This window comes from Musca domestica, unplaced genomic scaffold (genome assembly GCF_030504385.1).
Source record: "Musca domestica strain aabys unplaced genomic scaffold, Musca_domestica.polishedcontigs.V.1.1 4, whole genome shotgun sequence".
Lineage (NCBI taxonomy): Eukaryota > Metazoa > Arthropoda > Insecta > Diptera > Muscidae > Musca > Musca domestica.
In genome coordinates this window covers 786965-812866 of record NW_026712328.1, presented here as the reverse complement: position 1 = coordinate 812866, position 25902 = coordinate 786965, and the positions used below count along the sequence as shown (strand labels likewise).

General features: G+C 34.6%; 1 protein-coding gene across 10 annotated transcripts in view; it reads left to right on the top strand.

Annotated features, from left to right (window-relative positions):
• The window catches only part of LOC109613610 (uncharacterized), an 873804-nt gene that overhangs the window by 402513 nt on the left and 445389 nt on the right, over positions 1-25902 (top strand). The gene's annotated exons all lie outside the window — the stretch shown is intronic.

Genomic DNA, 25902 nt, shown 5'->3' with positions numbered 1-25902 from the left:
TACTACAAATTCACAGTTAAATATAGAATTTAGGAAAATAGTGTTTTATTTAACTGTCATTCTAAACCAAATATAGGTAGAAATTCAAAAATAGTATGGTTACTTCAATAACGCATGGATTTTCAATTAAAATAAAAATTAGATTGAGTAAAAGGAGAAAAAAGTACCATTATTATATTTGGAATTCATTTTGCCTTTTAAGCTAGGTACTGTTTTTAATACATTTTGGCTTAACTTAGGAATAAAATCAGGTAATTCATAGGTGCATCATAGGTGCATATCAGTCCTCATTAAGGATTTTTTTGAAATTTATGTTTAACTTAACAGTTATCACATCCTAAGTTTTTGAGGGGATCGTTTTCCGTACTACTGTCAAGTTCATGGTTGCAAGAACTACATATTTTCATTTTCTTTCATCTTTTATTTTTTTAATTTCTCCAATTTTGCCGTATATTTGTGAATTGATGTTGTTTCTTTAGATAGCCAAAAACGTCAAATAGCTGATTTAAAAAACCTACTTAATTTAGAAATGTTGGTCAAAAAGCACAAATAAAAGCAACTGCCGACTCAAATTTATTTTTTTATTTGAGTAGACTTTGGATTATTTTTTAATACTTTTCTCAAAATTTGCTGAAATTGGTCAAAAATTATATTTTTCTAATAATCAGCGCCCCTGCCAACTACTGGCAAATCTCTTTTTTCCTGTCCCTAATGTTGGCATTAAATAATATAACAGATTAATGCTTGATTTGTATGTTTTTATGTTATAAAATGACCTTTAGACTCTTATTTACTATTATAAAATATTTCTGATTCCAAAAGTATTAAATTTAATTTACTTAAATCGGTTATTAAGTTGACGCCACCACTATTTTTTTCTTTACAAACAAGCACTATCGCACGCATTGGAAGACACTCACTGACGAAAACCGTTATTCTCTCATAATAAATGATCGGAGATCATTGTTTTTTTACAGAAAGAGAGCAGAGAACACTGTTGACTTTTTTTTGCAATTATCTCATTATTTGGTCAATTCTATTCTTAGTTATTTAAGATTAAATTTCAAAACTGCCGACTACTGGGACATGCCGAACTTAGGCGCACTTACCCTATTATGTCTGCAGGACCTTTGGTATTGAAAATAGGCCATGCAGGTCCAAGTGTTGGTATAATCCCCATATAACGGTACCTCCCGATATTCTGTATTTTGATGATTTTAGCGACATTATCCACCGGAATTGTTTCAAATTTGGTATTTGTTCGCAATGGATACTTCAGCATATGACAGGAGATTGTCTGTGCAGGTCCACATCTTCGTACAACCCCCAAATAACGGTACCTCCATATACTTAGTATTTTGTTGATTTTAGCGACTTTATTCATTGGAATTGTTTCAAATTTATTATTTGAAATTCGTAATGGATACTACAGCATATGACAGGAGATTGTCTTTGCAGATCCACGTCTTCGTATAGCCCCCATATAACAGTACCTCCCGATATTCGCTATTTTAATGAGTTTAGCGACATTATTCGGCGGAATTGTTTCAAATTTGGAATTTGAAGTTCGCAATGGATACTATAGCATATGACAAAAGATTGTCTTCGTATAGCCCCCATATAGCGGTACATCCCGATATTTTCTATTTTGATGATTTTAGTGACATTATTTACCGCAATTGTTTTAAATTTGGTATCTAAAGTTCATAATGAATACTACAGCCTAAGACACAAAATTGTCTGGGCAGGTCCACGTATTCGTAATACCTCCCGATATTTTTTACTTTGTTGATTTTAGCGACATTATTCACCGGAATTGTTTCAAATTTGGTATTTGATGTTCGTATTGGATGCTACAGCCTATGGCAGGAGGTTGTGCTCCTATAGCCCCCATATAACGGTACCTCCCAATATTCTGTATTTTGTTGATTTTGGCTACATTATAAATATATATATATGGGAACCTTTTTGTGCCATCTAATAGTTTTTCTTTTCTTTCCATGTAACACTGCCTTTACACAGTGGCATTTTTAACCATGCTTTTTTTTTTTGTTGGTAAAAGGTGTAGAGAAACAAGTATAGAAGAAAAAATGGCACGATAAGCCACCACATAGGGTTACATGCCATTTTCTTTGCATTTCTCTTTTTGCTTCTTTTTGAATTGTATAGTGAAATATATGAAAATTAGTTGGAAGTTTCAAGAAGTAAAAAAAGAAAGTTCAACTATAAGTTAATAATTTTAATAAATAGGCATATTGGCTACTGTTTCACAACATTCTAATAGCCCCAAAACAATGCCGACATCAAGCTCATTACTGAAATCTGAGCTTTTCACTGCAATATTTAACACCTCAATAACTTTTTCCATCATTTCTTCTTTCGATTCACACATTTAATTTTAAGTCACTTCTTTATAAATATCTATTACAAACAATTAGCACAACAATACAGCTCTATACGAAATACTGAATAAAATAAAATGTCAGAAAAAATGCCAAGCACTTATATCGTAAAATACCACCGTGTAAAGGCGCGAAGATTTATATGTATATATATATATATATATATATATATATATATATATATATATATATATATATATATATATATATATATATATATATATATATATATATATATATTATATATATATATATATATATAATATATATATATATATATATATATATATATATATATATATATATATATATATATATATATATATATATATATATATATATATATATATATATATATATATATATATATACATATATATATACATATATATATATATATATATATTATATATATATATATATATTCAACATATTTCTGTTGCTGCAAAAATATTTTGAATATATATAATTCACAGTTTGATCAAGATTAATTTGGCTTTTAAATAGTGTTTATTTAATTATCCTTCTAAACCAAATACAGGTAGAAAATCAAGAATAGTATGGTTACCTTCATATGGATTTTCAATATATTTTATTATATTTGGAGTTTGTGAATTCATATATTTCCTTTAGATAGCAAACATTTTTTGTTAAATGCCACCGCTATCTAAACGTCAAATAATTGATTCAAAAACCTACTTAATTTAGAATAGTTGATCAAAAAGCACAAATAAAAGGAACTGCCGACTCAAGACTATTTCTTTATTAAGTAGTTTTTGGATTATTATTTTCTCAAGTTTTGGTAAAATTGATCAAAAATGATATTTTTCTAGTAATCGGCACCTCCTGCCGACTACTGGCAAATCTCTTTTTTTCTGTTCCTAATGTCGGCATTAAATAATATAACAGATTAATACTTGATTTGTATGTTTTTATGTTATAAAATGACCTTTAGACTCTTATTTACTATTATAAAAATTTCTGATTCCAAAAGTATTAAATTTAATTTACTTAAATCGGTTATTAAGTTGACGCCACCACTATTTTTTTCTTTACAAACAAGCACTATCGCACGTGTTGGAAGACACTAACTGACAAAAACCGTTATTCTTTCGTAATGCATGTAATTGAAAGAAAAAACCAACAACACCAAATTACAAAATCAAACAGAACTTGGCTTGCCTATGAGTGTGTGATGTGTGTAACCGTCAAAGAATCGAGTGTGTTTGGTGTTTTGTTCTTGTTTTTGTGACGCATTCTTCTACAAGAAGGTCACCATAGGCCAATTAAGATCTTGCCGGTTGCTTTGCTATTTATTGATGCGACGCATTCATCCAGAAACATATCTGTTTCTAACTTTAATTTAATTCGTGGCGAGTTTTTCTTTCCATGTCATGCAAATGCAACAACAAGCTAGAAACAGGTTTGTTGCGATATTTGTAAATTGATATTAAACATAAATTTTGTAACATGTATATATTATTATTTTTTTTATGAAATAAAATTGGTTTACCAATTCATTTAAAAATTGATTTTTCTTATTAATAGCATTATATTAAGTGTAAGTATACAAATACATCTAAAAATATATTTATTTACATTTAAGTATATATATATACTTCGATACGAGCATATATATGCTTAATTCCAAGCATTTTTTACTTATATCTAAGCATATATTTACTTGAATCCAAGCATATGTATGTTTGTATTGAATTATATGTATGTTTACATCCAAATATATATTTACTTGCATTCAAACGCATATATACTTGTATCCAAGCATAAATTTGCTTGCATCCAAACATGTATATGCACTTGCATCCAAACATATGTTTACTTGCTGTACCCAACCATATGTTATGTTTGGGACTGTTGCCAACATATAAATTGATTCGAGTTTATTTGTAAAACCGGATAGCTTAATCTAAGAAGACATTTAATAAACACTCAATTTGTTGTAGCAACCGCGGACACTGCGCCTTGTGTGTGGCGTTGAGTTTCATTATGTTGGACGTCAGAATGCTGATGTTGCTACTCGTGTGGAGTATTGCATTGCATTCTGTTGGATATTCGTAAACAGCCATTCCGTCTGGGATATTAGGATGAGACGAGGGAGACTGTGTTAACTCCTCCACACTTAAGTAAGGACCGTCCTCGGACCTCTTGTAGCTCTCGATGAAAGCTTCAATATCGATATTCTGTATCACTCGTTTCTGGCGCAATTTTAGAACAATTAAAATACCAAAAATTAAGATTGGAGTTGCTAGCCCCGAAATTGCAGGACCTACCTGTCTTTGTCCTTACGTCGTTGATATGCTGCAGATTTTCTATGCTTAATCTTTGCAGATAAGAAAGACTTAGTGTGTCTTGATGACCCGTGATATTGAGTATCACTATTGACGCTTCGCAGGTTTTTTCATTATAATACCTTTCTGATTTCTGTAAATGGATTCTTAATGGTAACTTCGCCCTCAAAAGGTAATTAGAAATGTGCCGCAAACTGTGGTTGTGAAACACTGGGTGTTGTAGATTACCGCTGTGTTCTGGTTAAGAATAATGACACCGTCATCAATAATTACCAAAGGTTCAAGGTGACTGGGTCGTGTGCTGCAATGGGCTTGGACGCCTGAATAAAGCTGTCGAACGCATGTTGTTACCGATAGTTCTGGACAAAATGATAATGTTGGAGTAGCGCTACAATTTCCAATTGCCAACGTTTGTGTTCCGCAATCTGCAACAATGTTGTCAGCGATGTGTAGTGTTGTCCCATTGTGTTGAACAGGGAAAATAATGATTTTCTTACATTCTAAACTAGGCTAAGGGTACTTTATAATAAAATCTAGTAGCTTTCTGTCTAAAAGGACTTTAACAATAGATACCATCAACAAATCTGTAATAGTAACATATATATTATCTATTTCCATAAAAATTTTCAACTCTTCAGTGTCTAAAAGCATGGAACTAATTATTACTATCTTTGGCAAGTTGACTCACAACATTAATGACTCGATTTCGCTAATTATTATTCGATTTCTGGTAAGCAGGGACTCATACAAGTGATTCGTAATGGTTTGTTTAGAATTTGTGATTGAAATAATTTTGTTGGTTGTTTCTGTCAATCTATTAATTTGGTCCTGAGTGTTTGTGTTTATTGATATTTGCTTCTTCATAGCGTTTGTGATTTCTTGTTGTTGAAATTTTTGTCCCTCAAAGTCATCAAAGTCAGGCGTTCCAGCAATTTTGTTCCAGCATGTCTGTGGTGAACTTCTAAAGTTGTTAAAAGGTCTCTTATCCTCATTATATCGGAATTTAGTACTTTAACCATGTTATAAAGAAAAGTGTTTGGTCTCAGAATAAAATGTTAAGTTTGTTGTATGTCTCAAGTAGTCAAAATCTCTCCAAATAATCACGTTGCCGTCTGCAATCGGAATGTATTTACTGTTGGAATAGTCCGTTAGTGTTGCTGTCGTTGGCCGGATGGATAGTATCATTGTCAAAATCAGCTGAAAGAAGTAATTTATTCACGTGTTCGTTTTATTTTAAATTGTCCTTGTGGACTATCCTCCCTTTTATAAGAACATTTGTTCCTACATCTGCTTCAACAATTTCCTCAGAATATAGGGGGGTTAGTTTATTACCTAACCGTTTACTGTTTCTTACCATCACTCTGTCTCCAACATTAAATGATCGGTTCTGACGAGAGGCGTTGTTTCTTTTTAACGATATCAGTTGAGCGTTAGTTAATCTTTATTTTACCTTCTCTCTACCATCTTCCGATGAAAAGTGAATTATGTCTATCGATCTTTGGTTTGTCGCGGAGTGTATGGTTCAGTTATATTTTACTTTGGCAAGTAGGATAAGATCAACCGTAATCTCAATCTTGTTTTTCTAATTTAAGGCATTTTGAGATCTCTGAAAGGCTACTGTTTGAAGTACTATGAAGTGGGGGTGCGTGGGAAATATTGGCACCAAATTAGTCCCGTAATAGGGATCCTATTGTCTTGGACTTTAATGAAGGTTCATTGTCGCAGTAGACATTCTACGTATAAGGAAAAAAATTCATCAATTGGAACATTGGACAGATTTGGTTCGAGAAGGTATAGCCTGTACAATAGCGAACATGGAAAATTTATCCACACAGGTTAGAATGTATTTTCTATCTGTGGAAAATATATCGATATGCAGCATCTCACCTGTTTTCCGGGATGTCTAATGTATTTGGCTTTAGCGCATACTCTACAGTTTGCCACAACTTCGTTTGCTATCCTAATCATGTTTGGGAAGAAATAGTCTTAGAGAATTTCTTTAACGTTTTCCTGTGCTGCTCTATGAGCACGACTATGTTCAGTTACAACTATCTCTCTTTGTTCATTTTATCAAAAATATCTTGAACCATATTCTTGCCAATTTTTTTTCCTGATAACAGACTTACCAATTCGTGCTGGATGCACGCAAGATTAGGTAGATCGCAATGAATGGCGTTTACAAAATTTGAGCTAACTACTAACTTCACATCAATGACTAGAGTGTTCTTGTCAGTGAAGTCAACTTTCTGATTTGAGGAAAGTTCGCCTCGTGGAGTATAATCTGGCTCTTGAAACAGTTGGCGAGTTTGTCAGTTGCGTCAATCGTATGAGTCATAGATATCTCACTGTGTACTGTCGCTACATCTGACGAGATATTATCTTCCAACGCATATAAGATCTGAAAGTCTGGGTTCACGGAGTCGTGTGAATGTACTTCTAAACTATGTCTTGGCATGTCTTGAGAGGGCATCTGCCACATAATTTTCTTTTCCAGGTTTGTGGAAAATTTGGGCGTTATGTTCATCAACAAAGGTCTTGGCGTTTGGGTTTTTGTTCTAGACCGCAAACATAAGGGGTTGGTGGTCGTAAAGATGTTTAAGTTTCTAATACCATAAAGGTAATTTCTCAATTTTCCTAGAGCCCAACAAATAGCTATTTATTCACGCCCATTAGTCGCATAATTTTGCTCCCTTTTGGTCAATGATCTGGAAATCACTACCTTGAGACAACACTGCCCTAGTCGTAATGCCGAAGCGTCTGTTGTCAAATCAAATGGCTTTTTAAAGTCAGAGTATAACAGTTAGACATCTTCGGAGGCAAGGATTTCTTTCAACTTTTGGAAAGCTTGAAGTTGATTTTCATTCAAATTAATCTTAATTTTCCTTTAGAGACGCTAACCTTCTCATTCTCCCCTTTTAATATGTCATACAGAGGTTTTCCTATTGAAGCAAAGTCCTTAAAAAAACATCTGTAATAACCTGTCAGGCCTAGAAATGACCTGATATTTGAAGTTTTCTATCTTGTTCTGAGAGAGTAATCTGATGAAATCCTGGTTTGAGGTGCAGAGTTGTAAAGTACCTTGCTTTGCCAAGGTTTGCTAGTATTACTCTCACCTCTGGAATCGGATATTTATCATCTATAAGATTTTTATTCTCTTCCCCGCTACAGTTCTTTCTATGAACGGTAGCAGGGAACTACCTCTAAAAAATTTATCTGATCAAATTCGTCCGCTTCGTCAACATCAATGTCTCTTGCTTCATTGTCTGCAAGAGTTTGAAATTCTTGGTCTGACTTTTCATCATTATTGGTCAGAAGATGGACTCTCTGGTGCTTCATCCCAGTAAATATTGCTGTACCACTATTTGGTCTCTTTGATCCTTGACCACTTGGAGATGGAACGTTACTGTAGTGATTCCAATATTTTGTCGAGTGTCTAAAACGAGCTGAATCATCAACGTCCATAGGTTCAACTGGACATTGTGAATGTGACTTTTTGTTGTCAGACCTACGCCCTTTCTTGAAAAAAGGATTTTTCTTCACATAAGGTCCAGCCGAGGAAGATCCAGTTGTCGCTTGATCATTCCTTAAGTCGCAAGATCTGGCGAAATTAGACGCAAACAGTTACCTCCCTTCCCCTTCCTGAGCTAGTATTAACGCGGAAGGTAGATCAGTCGGCCGAGCCGAGAACAGTACATTACTTAATTCCTTGTTATGAATACTCGAAGTGCATCCATTCTATATTTTTCATTAAGTGAAGCAGCAATTGTTTTGTCGTAGGTTATCAATGTCTTGTTAGTTAATAAGGTAAATTTCTTTTCAACTTCATCATAATATTCCAGAAGTGTAAGATTTCCTTGCCGGAGGGTTGATAATTCTTGTAGGCTGTGTGAGCCTCCTGATGCCATGAAACGTAAGTTTCATGCTTGCCCTCAAAGTCCGATAAGGATTCCTTATAAGTTTCAACATCTGGTGTTGAAACTACGATTTCATTAAACCTGCTTTCATACGGTTTTAATTGGTTCTCAAAAGTCTGTCTTTGTACAGCTAAAGCTGCTAAAGTTGCTCTGCTGTCGACATTTTTACAGATTCCCTGACCTTTGAAATGTTTTTATACCTTCGATCAATAACTCCACTTCTTTGTCCACAATACTCATTAATTTTCGAAAAAAAAAGAAATCTTCAATCACCTTCGCAAGCACACACTTAGTTTTTTGTCAAAATAAACTGAAATTTACATTTTATGGATGCGTTGACAGGCTGGCAGTTCGCTTGATAGATTTGCTGGTTTCCTTGGTTTTTCTTCTCGCTGCCCAGGCTATTCTGAAGCTCTGGTGACTTTTCTTTTCTTTTTATTTCGCTGCCCAGGCTATTTCGAAGCTCAATCGAATTAAAGCGACAAATATTTATTTTATTAGTAATTTGTCCTTTTTTGCTTTGCACTTTTTACAGTGAGTGTCAAAAATACTCAGTTCTTGTATGTTTTATTGTCCCGTAAGGCGACAAAAATGTTTTTTGTTATGTCCCGTAAGGTGACAGCAATATTTTATGTTAACTCGTTTTTCACAAAGGCAACAAAAATGTTGCCTTAACTTATATATGTTTGCTGCAACATATGTTTGGGGACATATGTTAGAGAGGAAATTTTTCCCTCCGTGCAGGTATCGCCAATAGCCGTCTTCAGCGTTCCATCCTCCTGATTGATTGTCATAAAAGCCTGACAATGTAAGAAAAGGTAGATTCTAAGCAGGTGGGAGATGTTTTGGGTATTCAATAATAGTATTTGGAGAATAGGAATACTATGATAGGGTGGGACTATTTTTCAGGCACATTCAAAACCTGATTTGTGGAAAAATTAACAATTCAATTCTAACTAGGAAGAGGTAAATATTTACCATATAAATTGTTGTTGTTTTGCTTTGTTTGACATCCAGCTGGCAATAGATATTGGTTTTCTTTGTACACTTTATCGAGGACTAATTCGTTGGCAAGAACTGCGGCTCTATAGGCTCAGCTATCTCTGGTGCAAATTTGACAGCTCGTGAGTGCCGTCAGTGGGGCCTGAGGAATGAGATGTCCAAATCCATATATGTATTGACACCTTAGTCCCAGCAATTGAGTTAAATTAAGTCAAGCTTGAAGCAGAGTGTCCGGCTTTTGAGGGGGTAAGATGGGATGGCAGCGTTTTCTTTTTTTTTTAATTTTTTTTTATCGTTCGTTCCCACGCCTCTCACTCCCACCCCTGCCGACCGAGGGGGCGACCTCCCCATACGTAGGGAGCGCGTACACACCAAAGACCGGGAATGGTGGGTTAGTTGTGAGTTAGTGGTGCCAGCTACAGTCTAGTACATCAGCCGGCAAAGTAATAGGTAAAAATACACTATAGAGACAGGAATTAGAGCAAAACATATAACATTTATAACAAATATAAACAAATAACAGTGAAAATAATGTGTTAAACAAAGACTACTGTTCAAAGGCTGGTGTCTATTGTTTCCGCAGAGGGAATTGTAGACTAGGTGCCGTTAAAATGAACTTAAAGATTCTGACAACTAGTGCTCAAAGGCTGGGTCTACTGGTTCCGCAAAGGGAGATGTAGATCAGGTGCCACAAAAATGAGCTTTTTAAAATAAAAAAAAATGGGTAAGTGAACATATACAATCACATGTGGAGAATAGATCTTTTAATAGAGTTCAACGAATTAATTAAACAAATACTATTACATGGACTATTGTAAAATGTATCTCAATGGGTTACTGATTGCGAAATTAGTTCTTGCGAGAGATAACTTTAAAGGTTCGAAATGACGAGTTCTACGAGAAGCAATATTATAAGTAACTTCCCCAGTTAAAAAATGAGAATCAATCAAACCGCGTGTTAATTTGATAATAAATAACGCTCTTAGCATAAACCGCCTCCTTTCAAGTGTTGGAAGATCAATTAACAGTAAACGTTTTTCATAAGGTGGAAGTAATTCTGTCGGGTTCCAGTTAAGGTCCCGTAGAGCAAAAATCAGGAATTGAACTTGAACTGATTCGATTTTATCTGAGTAGCATTTATAAAAAGGACTCCACAGAATACATCCGTACTCTAATATTGGGCGAACTAAACTTACAAATAGTCTTTTGCTGACATATGGATCATCGAACTCTTTAGACCAGCGTTTTATGAAACCTAGTAAAGACTTGGCTTTGTTAACACATGAGTCAATATGTAAATGAAAACGTAGTTTAGGATCTAGAATAACACCGAGGTCAGTAAAGGAATCAACATTTTCTAATTTGTATGAACCAATAAAGAAGTTAGAATGTATTGGCTGAGATCGTGACAAGGAAAATTTTTTGCATTTCTTAAGATTAAGGGACATACCGTTGGCACTGCACCAGTTCACAAGGGAATGTAAATCGTACTGTAAGAAAGTCGAATCGTCAAGGGAATTTATATGCATGTAAAGCTTCACATCATCAGCATACATTAGTATTTTAGAGAGTCGAATGTGATCCGGGAGATCATTAAGATACAAAACAAAAAGTAAAGGGCCCAAATGACTACCCTGAGGTACGCCAGAAGAAACAACAATATTTTTTGAAAATGAATCATTGAAAATGACTTTTTGGGTACGATCCTCCAAGTATGATGAAATCCAGCCTAACAGAGCTGTCGGAAAACCCATAGTATCGAGTTTATATAGCAAAAGCTTATGCACTACGGTATCAAAGGCTTTACTGAAGTCTGTATAAATAGCGTCAGTTTGTTGTTTATTTATAAATCCGTTGTGAACATGGCACACAAATTCTAAAAGATTAGAAGTAGTAGATCTGCCTTTCATAAAACCATGCTGAAAAGGTGATAATATGCTTTTTATAAAATGTGACATCCGACGTGAGACTAAGAGTTCGAAAAGTTTAGGAATGGCACTTAACTTAGCAATACATCTATAGTTATCTATGAAACGTCTATTGCCTGATTTATGAAGTGGAATAACAAAACTCGATCTCCAGAAGCTTGGAAAATAACCTATTTTCAAGGAGTAATTAAATATCTTAGTCAATGGTAAGTATAATTCTCTAGCACAAGATTTTAAAATATAGGTTGGAACACCGTCAGGGCCAGGAGAAAATGAGGAGCGTAATGTCTTTAAACCATTTAAGACTTCGTCTTCGGTTAAGATAATGCAGGGAAAGTGATTCAATGAAGTGGTATGAATTTCGCAAGGGCCTCTAGATGTGCCCTGGATATAGGATGACTGAAAAAAGTCAGCAAATAAATTTGCAATTTCAAGATTGTCTGAAGACTCTTTACTACCAAGTTTCATGCTGGAGGGAAATTTCTGAGCTCTCCTTTTGGAGTTTACAAATTTAAAGAAATTCTTATAATTGTTTAATAAATTCTGCCGCATTTGGGCTAAATGCTGAGCATAACATTTGGAGTTTTCCGAATTATATCTATTTCTTGCCATTGAATATTTTGAATAATTTACGGCAGTGTTAAATTTTTTGAAATTTTTGAAAAGTCTATTTTTAATATTACGTAGACGTCTTAGTGTAGGTGTAAACCAAGGAGGGCCTTGGTCAACTAATGGTTTTGCCATTGGTACGGAGCTAGCTAGAGCTAAATTGAGCTGTTCATAAAATTTAGAAACACGTGAATCAATGTCGCCATTGATGCACCACATAGAACCTGATAAGAGAGAGCAAAATTTCGCCTACTAGATAAAGTTTTAATAACAGTAATATTGGACAGAGTGTTCCTTAATTCAAGGTTTAAGAGGAGCGTTGGATGATATGTATCCTCAGTAATTACAAATGGAGGACTTCTACAAAGCGAAATATTTAGGGAAGATGAGAAAATTAAATCTAGGAGTCGTTCCTTACCATTGAATATACAATTTACTTGGTATAAACAAAGTTCATAAATCTTATCCCAAAAAGCGTCGAGTACAACTGGGTAAGTAGAGGGTACATAATCTAATTTATTATCACCCGAGACCCAAGAAACATTAGGAAGATTAAAATCACCCATGCAAATCAAAGTAGAGTTATCTGTTAGCAAAGAGGAAACTTTTCCAATAAGATCAGCGTGATTTAAGTAAGTTTCAACCCCTGAATTGGGTGTATTATAAGAGCAGGTTATATATATTGTATTACCAAAGACTATTAGCTTTGCACAAACAAATTCATTATTTGGGTCGACAAAAATATCGACACCTTTTTTATTCAACCTGTCCTTTCTGAAAATTAGATAATTATCGGGAAATATTTCTGTATCAAGAATATCAGGCTTGACCCAAGTTTCAGTAAAAACAATTATTTTATGTTCACAGTATACGCTTTTAAGAAAAACATTACTCAATTTAGTGTTAAGACCTCTTACATTCTGATATAGTATAGATATGACATCATTTAGTTTTTTGATACTGTTGGAATATTCACAGATCTAGGGGTTTTTGTACGTTCTCTGAAAACAAATTCCTTTACTAAGGCACCATCAGGCCAAAACGAGTTACTGACAATAGTATTTACTATTTTGTGAGGCACATTTATTTTAAAAGAGGAAATTTCACGTCGTTGAGAGGAACTAAATTTGAATACATTTATATCGTTGTCTGACAGATCGGTTATTTTAGATTTCACATAGTTACGAATAGCATCAGTTGAAGTATTTGGGTGCAGCCTAGATAAAAATACAGTTTTACGAGGCGCAACAACAATTAACTGATTAGAAAGCGATTGATTAAAGTCTTCATTTAGATCAACTGTAGGGTTTAAATGTGTATCATTTACTACGATAGTAGGTGGGTTGGGAGTATTTTTTGCAAATGACGTTGATGAGGTTTTTTTTCCTTCAGTGCAAGAACTAACGTTCGGTGCAGGAACAGCCGGATGTGAGTCACTACTGCATTGAGTATAGTTCTCAGTAGGGGGGTTAACCACAGTAGGAGAATTTAAACTTATTAAGTTATCAGGGTCTGAATTAGTGGAACCAAGAGTACTAACAACGCTAGCGGACTTTTTCCTTTTAGGAGAAACATCTAAATTTCAAAGGTATTAACCATTTTTTCAATTCTATCGAAATTTTGTGATACAGAGTTAAAACTTTTTTTTAAGGTTTAGAATTTCAGCTTTTGTGTTCTTAAAAAGACGATGGAAATTTATCTCTAAATCCCTACAATCCAGACAAGACCAGCGGAGTCCTTTAGATTTATCAGTGATAAAGTCGAATTGTCTGCCATTAAAACCAGCGCATTTCAAATGCATATAGTTATCACATAAATAACACGTGATAAGACGTTCAGTAAAGTTTTTAATATTGCAATCCTTATAAGAGCAAGCCATTATCAACAGTTACAAATAGTAATGTTATTAGCTTCAGGTGTAAACGACAGAGTTTAAAGTAGAACTGTGTGAACAATATTGTTGTTTGTAATTAAATAAGCGCCTGAAAGTATGCTCAGGAAGAACGAAATTTAGTAGGACGTAATACAAGACGAGTAAAGCACAAACGTCAAAGTAAAACAAAAATAAAGCTTCGAAGAACAAAGCAAACAAAAATGAAAATAAACTGTGTGGATGAATAAACACAAATATTAGAATTTGCGAAAACACTTTAAAACACAAGTTTAATCAAAAACTTCACTTTCTTCAAATATTTTTTTTATATATTTAATAAAATTAACACTAAAAAACACTCAAAAATGCACAATAACCCGGGCAAATTTATTTTTTTTAAATTTAGTTTTGGAGACGACACAAAAACACTTGTAATCGAAACAGAGTTGCCAGATATCTTGTTTCCCTCTAAGGAGTAGTGTGACAAGTTTCAGCTCTGATGACTCTGAAAAGAAGAAGAACATCATTAGATTCAATAATAATTTAAAAAAACCAAATTAGTTTGGAGTCCTGGATACATTCACATTTGAGATGTGTAATCGATATAAATGTCGAGTATATGTTCGCTATGTAGCAAGCTGATCCCAGTTTATTTTTGTCAATTTACACAAACAATCTTCGTCCAATATCAGTCTGCATCGTTCTCCGGTAATTATCAACCGTCGGCTAAGATTGATGCACAGTTAAGGCTACCGCCTAATATTCAACCACCAAAAGTGATATAGATAAATGGAAACTAAAATTTGATGGTTTGGGCGTTTGGGTAATTTGACAATTTCGTAATTTCGCAATTTAGGAAATCCGAAAGTGATTTTGATAAGCAGCGTCGCATGATGGATCGTCGCCTAGGTCCTAATGATTCATTTTTACGACGCTTTGTTACATTTACATCTTTAACAGCGGGTGGTTACGGTCCAGAGCATGCTGGTTGACTGGTGATAATAAAAGTAATTTGAAACCGGCGATGTTTCCCTGTTGTTGCCTTTTTATCCTTTATGGTCTCCAGCGTTTCCGGGAATAATGCCGAAAAGCAGAGCAGTTGTTGTTAGCTCAAAGACAGTTGTTTCAAAAAATATAGACAGTAGGTAGCGATAGAGAGCGGAGATTAGTGGGACGTAGACGCAATCTACAGACAGGCATATTATGTCTGTTGGAATTGCAAGGAGAAGGGACACGGTTTAATGGATTGCCCAGAATGGATTGTCGTAAAGTCAAATTACTCGAAGTGTCTGGGAAGAAGGCCGCTGGATTGAGGGAGTAGGGTAGGGAGTAGTAGTAGTGAAGCCAGAAGAGCGGACGATGCCAAAAGTGAAAATATTAAAGAAAAAAGTCAGGATTTAGACACTAAAGCAGATCCTGAAGTTCGACTGAAGTTAAAACCTGTCATCGTGAATATGAGGCGACAAGGGAATGGACTTTTAATGAAGTAGCAGAGAATGAGTTAGATAGTAAGGATATTGAAGTGGAATCCGATAAAATAAGTAATATATTTAAGAAAATTAAATTAAAATGATAAACGAGAACAAGTAGAAGCACAGCTAATATGTACGCATCGCAGTGTGCCACCGTCACTTGCCTAGGTAAAGGAGCCATTCAACTAGTTGAAAACGCCAATATCCCTGTTTAGTTCGATTATCACGACAAGATATGGGGTGTCCAATTAAGTTGCAGGAAGGTTATCGAAGTGAACAAGATTGAAAAGAAAGTAGAATTCTTTCTAGTCCCGAACATAGGTAGAACACTTTTCATTGGTATTGATTTCATGCGTTCGTTCAATGTGTTGGCTGTAATTGAGTGTCTATTGGATTGAGAGTCTAAAGAAGCATATGACCGACTAATCCTGCAGCACCCCGAATTCAGTAAGCATTTTTACGTGTAGTGCGATGTTCTGATTTGAGCATTGGTGGAGTCCTATTCCAAACTGACGAAGATGTTTGGGAGCTCCTGGTGGCGTACGTGTCATAGAAGTTGACTCAACCGCAGAAAAATTACTCAGTTACAGAGAGAGTTCATAGCCGTAGTTGTGGCGATCAAGAAGTTCAGGCCATATATTGATATGATGACGTGACGTCTCTGACCCTTCGACGCAAAAATGGCTGATGAAAAACAAACAGCTAAGTGAACGATTAGCTCGGTGGAGTCTTCTTCTGCGAAGCCATGCTTTTCAAAAAGAACATCGACGAGGAACACAAAATGTTGTATCGGACGTCCTATCTCGCTATAACCTAGAAGAACTGGAGGACCAGATGAAGAGTCTGGGGATTTTAAGAATGAAGAGTACATTGCAAATATCCAAACGATAGTGGAAGACCAAAGTTTTCTACCAGATATACTTGTCAAGGAGGGTTATATCTACAAGAAGACAAATTCAGTTGCTACAAATTTACCTCAGGAGGACTTCGTTTGGAAGCTCTGCGTTCCAGCCACCTTGACGTCGAAGGATATTAACCTAGCACTTGAGTCCCCAACATCTACTCATGGCGGCTACCATAAAACCTTAAAGTTAAAACAATTGCATTACTGGCCCAAGATGAATACACAAGTCAAGGAATTTGTCAAAAATGCGCAATTTGTAAAGAATGCAAGGCAGACTATCGTAACTTGCAAAAAGCTATTGGTGGGAATGTACCTTTCGTAGGACCTTTCCAGAAGATCTATATAGATTTCTTGGGACCGTACGTGATATCAAAAATTAACAATTTGTTTGCCTTAAGCCAACGCAACATCAAAAATGCCATCAATATTTTAATGGACGAGGGTTCTCACAAGTTTGGAATTCCTGATATTTTGATGTCAGACAACGGACAAGAGTTCGTCTGCAGAGACTTCACTTCGTTTTTGGAACCATATGACATTAGACTTTTTAGGACTGTGCGGGTAAATCAGGCTACACTTGCAGCTATCCGATCTTACTTAAGGGATGACCAACGCGATTAGGGCCAAACGTTGTCGGCCATAATGTGCGCCCTCTGTTCCCTTCGTTATTAGGGAGGACTCCTTACTTCGCACTGTTTGGTACCAATATGATCACCCACGGAAGTGTCTATCGCTGACTAAGCAGCTGGAAAGCATGAATGACCAGGAATTCAAGCACTACCAAAATCTTTTCAGTTAGGAAATATAATGTGCATGCACGAAAAGTTAAGTATATTCATGGTCAGGAAATATATCATCGATACCACCAACTAAGTGATTTCAAGAAAAAATATCAACGCTATATTGAGCAAAAAGTTTGTCAGGTGGAGGGTAGTGCGAGTTGTCGGGAACTGCTTATAACTTATATATAATAGCGAGGATTTAAAAGGAAACCAATAGAAGTATACCATACATAGGTGTTGTCGAAGGTTTTCGAATAATTTCTCAGGCCCAGCTACCTTTTTCCACAGTCTTCAAATCGAACCAACGCTAGTCCTCCACATTTTTTTTTTTGAAGCACGGTGTATTATATATTCATAAACTCATATACGATTATCCTTTTTTGTGCTAAACTGCAAAGCATAAATATCAATACGTACGCATAGCACAATAATTCATTCATAAGCTCGACTTTATTGTTTCGTACCTGTTGCAAACCACACACATTACTCAAAATTTGTAACCCAGGAAGTGGAGAGATTTTGCGTTCTTAGAATTTTTGTATGGCCACTAGTGATTTATTTTCCATTGCTGATTATATTTCGCCTTAATAATAACAATAACACCCAAATTCTACCATTTTCACGAATTTTGCAATGGATGAATACTCAATATATTTAGTTTTTATACCCTCCACCATACATAGTATGGAGGATATATTAAGTTCGTCATTCAGTTTGTAACTCATCGGAATAATCATATTAGACCCAACAAAGTATATATATTCTTGATCAGCGTAAAATTCTAAGACGATTTAGTTGTAATCACGCTACAGTCTCTCTTTTGTCTGCAGGCAGGTCAATCCGAAGATGGGCTATATCGGCCCACAATATCGTATAGCCCCCAACGCTACCCCCGATATTAGGTATTTTGATGATTTTACCCACATTTTTCAGTGGAATGGTCTAAAATTCCACACAAGGAGTCCCTTATGAGTATTTCACCCCCTGAGAGAGAATTAACCTCTTTCTAGGTTAACGATATCGTATAGCCCCTATATAACGGTACCCCCACCCCCCGATATTCGTTATTTTGGTGATTTTAGCTATATTTTCCAATAGTATTGTCTGAAAATCCCCACAAGGAGTTCTTTGTGAGCACTTTAACCCCTGAAAGGGATTTGTCTATATAGGTCCACGATATCGTATATCCCCCGTATAACGGTACCTTCAGATATTCGGTACACATTTTGCAATGGAATTGTCTGAAATTCCACACAAGGGGTTCTTTGTGAGCACTTTACCCCCTGACAGAGAGTTCTCTATATAGGTTAACGATATCGTATAGCCCCCATATAACGGTACCCCCGATTTGAAGATTTTAGTATTTTGATGATTTTAGCCACATTTCCCACCGGAATTATCTGAAAATCCACAAAAGGAGTTCCTTTGAGTACTTTGCCCCCCAAAAATAGATTTGTCTATATAGGTCCACAATATCGTATATCCCCCATCTATCGGCACCTTCAGATTTTAGGTATTTTAAAGATTTTAATAGAATTTTCAATGGATTTTATTTTTTTGAAAATTTTCTAATTCGTTCAAAACGGTGGAGGTTATCAAAGTTCGGCCCAGCCGAACTTATTGCTTTTTACTTGTTGTTCTTTTAATTCGCACATTTCACGCAATAAAAATAGCTTTCAATTTCTATTTACGGTACATTTCAATCAGCTTCAAAAAATCATTTTCTTTCATATTTTTATTTTTTGTTTAACTTTTTTTCCGATTATATTGATTTCCTTTTCTTTTCATTCATACCTTCTTTCGTTTTATTTCGTTTTTTTTTTCTTCCAAATCATTTCAACGCATGTTTTTTTTTTTTTTTTGTGAAGGCATTTGTCTCATTGAAATTTCATCGTTTCCGCTAAAACACATTTTTTCGAGTGAGAATATTTTCAAATTTATTGTCTGAAAATCCCCAAAAGGAGTTACTTCTAAGTACCTTACTCCCTGGAAAAAGTATGTCTATATAGATCCATTTCGTGTATGAAGCTGGTAATGGCTACTATATCTACGTAGGTCCATGTCTTAATATAGCCCACATATAACGGTACATCCATTTATTCAATTTTTTGATGACATAAACGGCATTATTCACGGGAATTGCTTTGGTGATATTGGAGACATTTTTTACCGAATTTGTTTCATACATTTTTAATTCCTTTAATTTTTCCAAAAAAATTAGTTTTTATTGAGTCGAAATTTGCGACATCTCTAAATATTCGCCGTAGACCCCATAAAGTATATATATTCACAATCAGCATGAAATTCTAAGTCGATCCAATTATGGCCGTCTGTCTGTTGAAATCACGATGCAGCCCACATTTTTTGACGTAGAACTTCAAAATTTGCACAACAATCTATATTGTGTCTAGGATAGTTAATATGGAAAATGAGATATATTGGTTCGCGTTTTCGTAAAGCCCCCCAATAAAGCTGTACATCCCGATATTTTGTATTTTGATGGTTTGAGTCACATTTTCCAACGGATTTGTCTAAAAAGTGACATTTGTTTTTCACAATGGATGGGTCCAGTGGTGGAACATTGGGCCAAGTTCTCGCTTTTCGTTTTCGTATAGCACCCATATAAGGGTACCTCCCAATATTCGGCATTTAGTTCACATTTTTAGGTCATTTATAAACGTCATCACCATGGTAGAAGAATACAGGATATGCATAAATTCTTGGTAACATTGATATGCCAAAAAAATTAAAATGTTTTGATAAAAACAAGTCTCCGGATACCAATCCGTTGGACTATTGTGTCTGGAGATTTTTGGATTGGCACGTAAAAATACCAAAGTGTCGATCACCTCAATCAAGCGCTTGGCAGGGATTGGGCAAAAGCAACATTCGGGTAGCGTGTGAGGGTTTCATTTACAAAGGTGACCAATTCGAACTAATCTAAACTTATTCTAAAATTTGATGCTTTTTCCAACATTTTTTGCTTTCATTCAATAAAAATTAAAAAAATATGGCGTTTGACTTTGTTGCAGTTTTTTGATGCGGCTTATTTGACTGTGAGTACAACAACTGAATTCAAATTTATTTTTCTTTATCCAATTTCTATTCTCTTTCTGTACAGCTAACTTCATTTAATCTTACATACTACAATCTGCAGCTATGGGAATTCATGAAGATTATATATTTACATTATGAAAAATTAAATAAAAAAGTAAAAAAAAAACCAATAAAAAATTAAAAAAAATTAAATTCAAAAATGAAAGAAAAATAACAGATTTATTACGCTCCAATATGTATCAATCACCGGAAGAGAGAATACAATTCTACAAATTCTCGATCCAATTGCGCTGATATTATCCACTTTATGCACAATAAACCTGATATCGGATAAAGATATAGATCTGAACCGATCTCTATAAAATTTGACAAAGTTTTTTAGCAGTATCTGATATCCGGTACCATATCATTCTTCTGGAGTGCATATTACGCATGTGAGGGACTTAAAATCACAAATCGGAGGAAACATATATATCGGAGCTATAGCTATATCGGAACAAATTTGATGTACTTGCTTCTTGACTGAATTAGGTGGGATGTACCAAAATACAGGTCATTTGGACTTATATTAGCCATTAGGTACGAAATTTACCCAAAATCGGTTGAAGATGTATGGGAGCTATATCTGAATCTGATACGATTATCGCCAATTTCAATAGGGTTCGTCCTTGGGTCAAAAAACATTGTTTGGAAATTTTTATCTCAATCAGATAATTGACGTCTTTTTCACGCTTTGCTATTTAAGCGTCTGGTGGGCAGACTAAAATTAACCTAAAATTTTGTACAAATTTTTGAGAAACATTTTGCCACACAAACATACATGTGATACATAACCCACAAAGTTATTTGAATTTTTGCAAAAAAAAAAAAAAAAAAAAAAAAAAAAAAACAACAGACAAATTTTCAAAAAAAAAAAAAAAAATAAAATAAAATAAATCTATTGGCTTGGATTCTCTGAAATTTTTTTGGAATTTTCAATTTCACTTTTTTATCGACCTAGATTCTCGACATTAAGAGATTTTATTTTCTTTTGTCCTCATTTTGGCTAAAAGTCCACCCCTTCTGGCAACCCAACAAACATTTCCGGCATCACAAATCAATCCGGCATCAAATGTAAAGTAAATTTTTTGAACTTTTTAAAAGAAAAGAAATATAATTTGACTGAAACCAACAATATAAGATCGTTCTCGTCGACAATAATTAAAAACATAAACTTATCCTCATTTTGAAAATAAAAAGTTTAAATTATGAACCAAGTTAGTCCTTTACTTTTTTGTAACACAACAAAATTTCGTAAATTCACACATTGCGTCAACGATCGATTATATTTATTTTTTTCAATAACTAAACCTGATGACATTCATTGGAAACAACACGGATGTATTTGGACTCTGCATGGGACCAGGTCAAAAGAGCATACAAGCGTATCGCGGCTAACTCCATGCGATATAGACACATTTAGAGGTGGTCATAGAAAGTGGCCGACCTTCAGAGATCTATTTTCAGCAATTTACATAAACAACCCAAAATTAAGCAATGTCAAAAAATTATTCCATTTAATTCAAAAAACAGCAGGAAAAGATAGAGAAATCATTTCACATGTCCCACTAACAAATAATAGAGTTATATTAGCATGAAAAAATCTCAAAGGTCATTACGCGAATAAACAAATGCAAATTAATGAAGAAATTAAGACACTTTTTAATTGGAGTTTCTGCAGAATCAAGTCACACTATTCAAAACTACTGTATATAGCAGCAATCAGACACTGGGGATGCTTGATGTCTATGTTAAAGGATGGGATCCGATTTTAATATACATTTGTCCAACAACAATACCTAGAAACTGTTTAGAAGAATTCGAGAAATCATTAAGCGGTTGTAAAACATCCCGAAATGCTCACAATTTGATGCCTTCTTAACAAACAAATTCATAACGTGGGAGTCAGTTGGTAATATAAAGCCACACCTGGATTTTTGAAAATATTTTACACAAATGTCTTAAAAAATACAAGCAATTTTGGAGGAAGAACTACTAATATAACATTAACTAATACTCAAACTTGTGAATTCTTCAAATCAAATAACTTCAATAGAAAGTGTTGCGGATTTTTAAAAATGAGAATGGCATTGGCTGCCATGTTTGTAATATATGTTACACAAGGGAACGGAAACCCAAACAACATATCTACAGTCCACTACAAACCTAGAAGAAACTATTATTATTACTTTGATCCTCCAAGAGAATTAAACTAGTGAGCGGCAATCTGAAGGAATGCTACTTTTCACTGCAATAGTACAAATTGAAACCTATGATGCCCTAACTCTAATAGACTGATCACAATCCACCTTTATTTCAGAAAAGATGAAAAATTTTTGAAGTTACCCACATGGAACAACTTCGTTCATGTCACTGGTCTAAGTCAATTTTTTTCGACGAAATCGTGCTTTTTTACAATGAGATCTAAACACGGCCTTAGCTAAAAACTGAAAGTCTGGGCTCCAGTCTTCGAGATGTAACAGCATTAGAACTGGCTGACCCGAAATTTTACCTCAGTCAACCACTCGATTTACTTTCTGGAACGGACATAGGACCATTAATATTCACAAGTTGAACTCCGATGAGACATTTGGATCAATTTTAACTCAAAAAAAACAAATATGGATGGATAATTATCTACCACATTACACTGTGATAAAACCCGATCGATTCATAACGAAGTTAAGAGTCGCATATAACGCTTCTTGTCCTTCATCAAACAAAACAAGTCTCAATGTGTCATTGAGTTCCAGCACCCATTTTACAACAAAATTTGATACTACAAATTTTAAAATGGAGATTCTTCAAATATGTCTTCAATGCAGATATAACGAAGATGTATCGCCAAATACTTTTAGATTCAAAGCAAACAAAATATGAAAGCATTGTCTTTAGGCAGTCTCCAGAAAACCAAGTAGAGGATTATGAGCTGCTAACAGTTACAGTTAAACAGTTAAAATAATACAAAATATTCCACACAAATGTTTACTACCACTGAATTGGCTAGACATTTCCGAAGATGCTTTTACTAAGACCCTTGGAATTCGATGGAATATCTCAGGCGACTATTTTTCCTTCACACCACTTTCAATTGAAAATAAAAATGTATCTTCAAAACGAGAAATTTTATCAAGGATAGCCAAATTGTTTGACTCATGTGATGGCTTGCACAAGCGGTTGTCGTAGCTAAGCCAATAATGCAACAAATCTGGCCAGAAAAAATTGACTGGGATGATCAATTGAAGTCAATAACTCAGATGAACTGGAACAATTTTGGTAAAAGCAGCAAAGATATTGAAAATCTCGGAATTCCTCCATGGATTTAATACACACTAGATGGTTCTGTAAAGTTTCGTAGATATTGTGATGCATCGAAAAGCGCGTATTGACCCACTTTATTTATTCGGCCACAAATATCCTTCCTTTAGCAGCAGAGACTCGTGTCACTCCTATAAAAAAACTAGCAATACCTAGACTCGAGTAATTGCGGGGCCGTATTACTATCCAAATTAGCACAATCCATAGTAAATAGTCTACAAATATCCAAACATTCGACACAATTTTGGACAGACTCTACCATTGTCTTAGCATAGTTAAAAAAGTCTCCTTGTCATTGGAGCACATTTGTTGGAAATAGAGTTTCTGATAATGTTGGACAAGAAAATTGGAGACATGTCGATTCCGAAAATAATCCAGCTGATATTGCGAGCCGTGAATGTTCACCCGCAGAGCTAAGGACCAATGAACTCTGGTGGCAGGGACCTCAATGGCTCAAATTGCCAAAAGATCGTTGGCAATCACAAGATCGTTGGCCATCTAAATACGCCAAATTTTCGATCAAATTCGCGACGAGAGTTAGAGAAAATAATAATAAAAGCCGAAATATTTCTAAACAAATGATTTGAGTCAAAATCCCAAATTTTGAGCAACATTTTCAAAAGGATTCAATTTGGGTCAAGGTCCAAATATTTCTTACCAAAGAATTTGAAAGGGTGCAAAACAACGTCAAAAAATCCAGAAAAGTGTCGAAATGTTTCAAGTCGCTAAAGTAGAAAAAGCCAGCAAAATATTTCTGCGAAAAATTCCAGGAAATAATTTTGGGTTCCAGAAAAATTTTGGGCTCTTTAGACCAATAGATTGTGCTAAATTGTGAAAAGTTTAAAATTATAATAGAAATCTGTTGTTGCAAATAAATGGGATCATTGTCTGTCCACCAGACTGTAATACAATTTTTTTCCAAAAATTCAATTAATTTTGTAGGCTTTGTGATATCTTTCTCAAAAATTCCTAAAAAAATGAGATTAATTTTGGTCTGTTCACCAACCGCCTGTTTTTAAAAGGTTTATTATTTCCTTCCTATATGTTTTCGATAGACGCCAAATATTTTGACGCCAATTTTCCAAAGTTAAAAGGTTATGTATTTGTGTCAATATGGCGCTTATATATTCACCTGAACTCCACGTTTAGAAAATTCCAATATTTTTGTGTATATATATTTGTATATGGTTTACGTAATGAAATGTCCACAAAAATGGCTCTGAATGGTCAAACATGAAATGTTCACTTTCTTTGTTTTTCTATGTTTGTCTGCTGCTTCCACAATTTTCCGTGTTGTATTTTTTTTGTATTTAATTTTTAATGTTGCTTCTTTGTATATGTTAAATTTCAATTTTATATGTTTTTTTTTTTTATATATATATATATATATATATATATATATATATATACAAAATTACTTGAATTTTTGGAAAAAAATTGTATTACAGTCTGGTGGACAGACAATGATCCCATTTATTTGCAACAACAGATTTCTATTATAATTTTAAACTTTTCACAATTTAGCACAATCTATTGGTCTAAAGAGCCCAAAATTTTTCTGGAACCCAAAATTATTTCCTGGAATTTTTCGCAGAAATATTTTGCTGGCTTTTTCTACTTTAGCAACTTGAAACATTTCGACACTTTTCTGGATTTTTTGACGTTGTTTTGCACCCTTTCAAATTCTTTGGTAAGAAATATTTGGACCTTGACCCAAATTGAATCCTTTTGAAAATGTTGCTCAATATTTGGGATTTTGACTCAAATCATTTGTTTAGAAATATTTCGGCTTTTATTATTATTTTCTCTAACTCTCGTCGCGAATTTGATCGAAAATTTGGCGTATTTAGATGGCCAACGATCTTGTGATTGCCAACGATCTTGTGATTGCCAACGATCTTTTGGCAATTTGAGCCATTAAGGTCCCTTCCACCAGAGTTCATTGGTCCTTAGCTCTGCGGGTGAACATTCACGGCTCGCAATATCAGCTGGATTATTTTCGGAATCGACATGTCTCCAATTTTCTTGTCCAACATTATCAGAAACTCTATTTCCAACAAATGTGCTCCAATGACAAGGAGGCTTTTTTAACTATGCTAAGACAATGGTAGAGTCTGTCCAAAATTGTGTCGAATGTTTGGATATTTGTAGACTATTTACTATGGATTGTGCTAATTTGGATAGTAATACGGCCCCGCAATTACTCGAGTCTAGGTATTGCTAGTTTTTTTATAGGAGTGACACGAGTCTCTGCTGCTAAAGGAAGGATATTTGTGGTCAGCATTTTCCACCC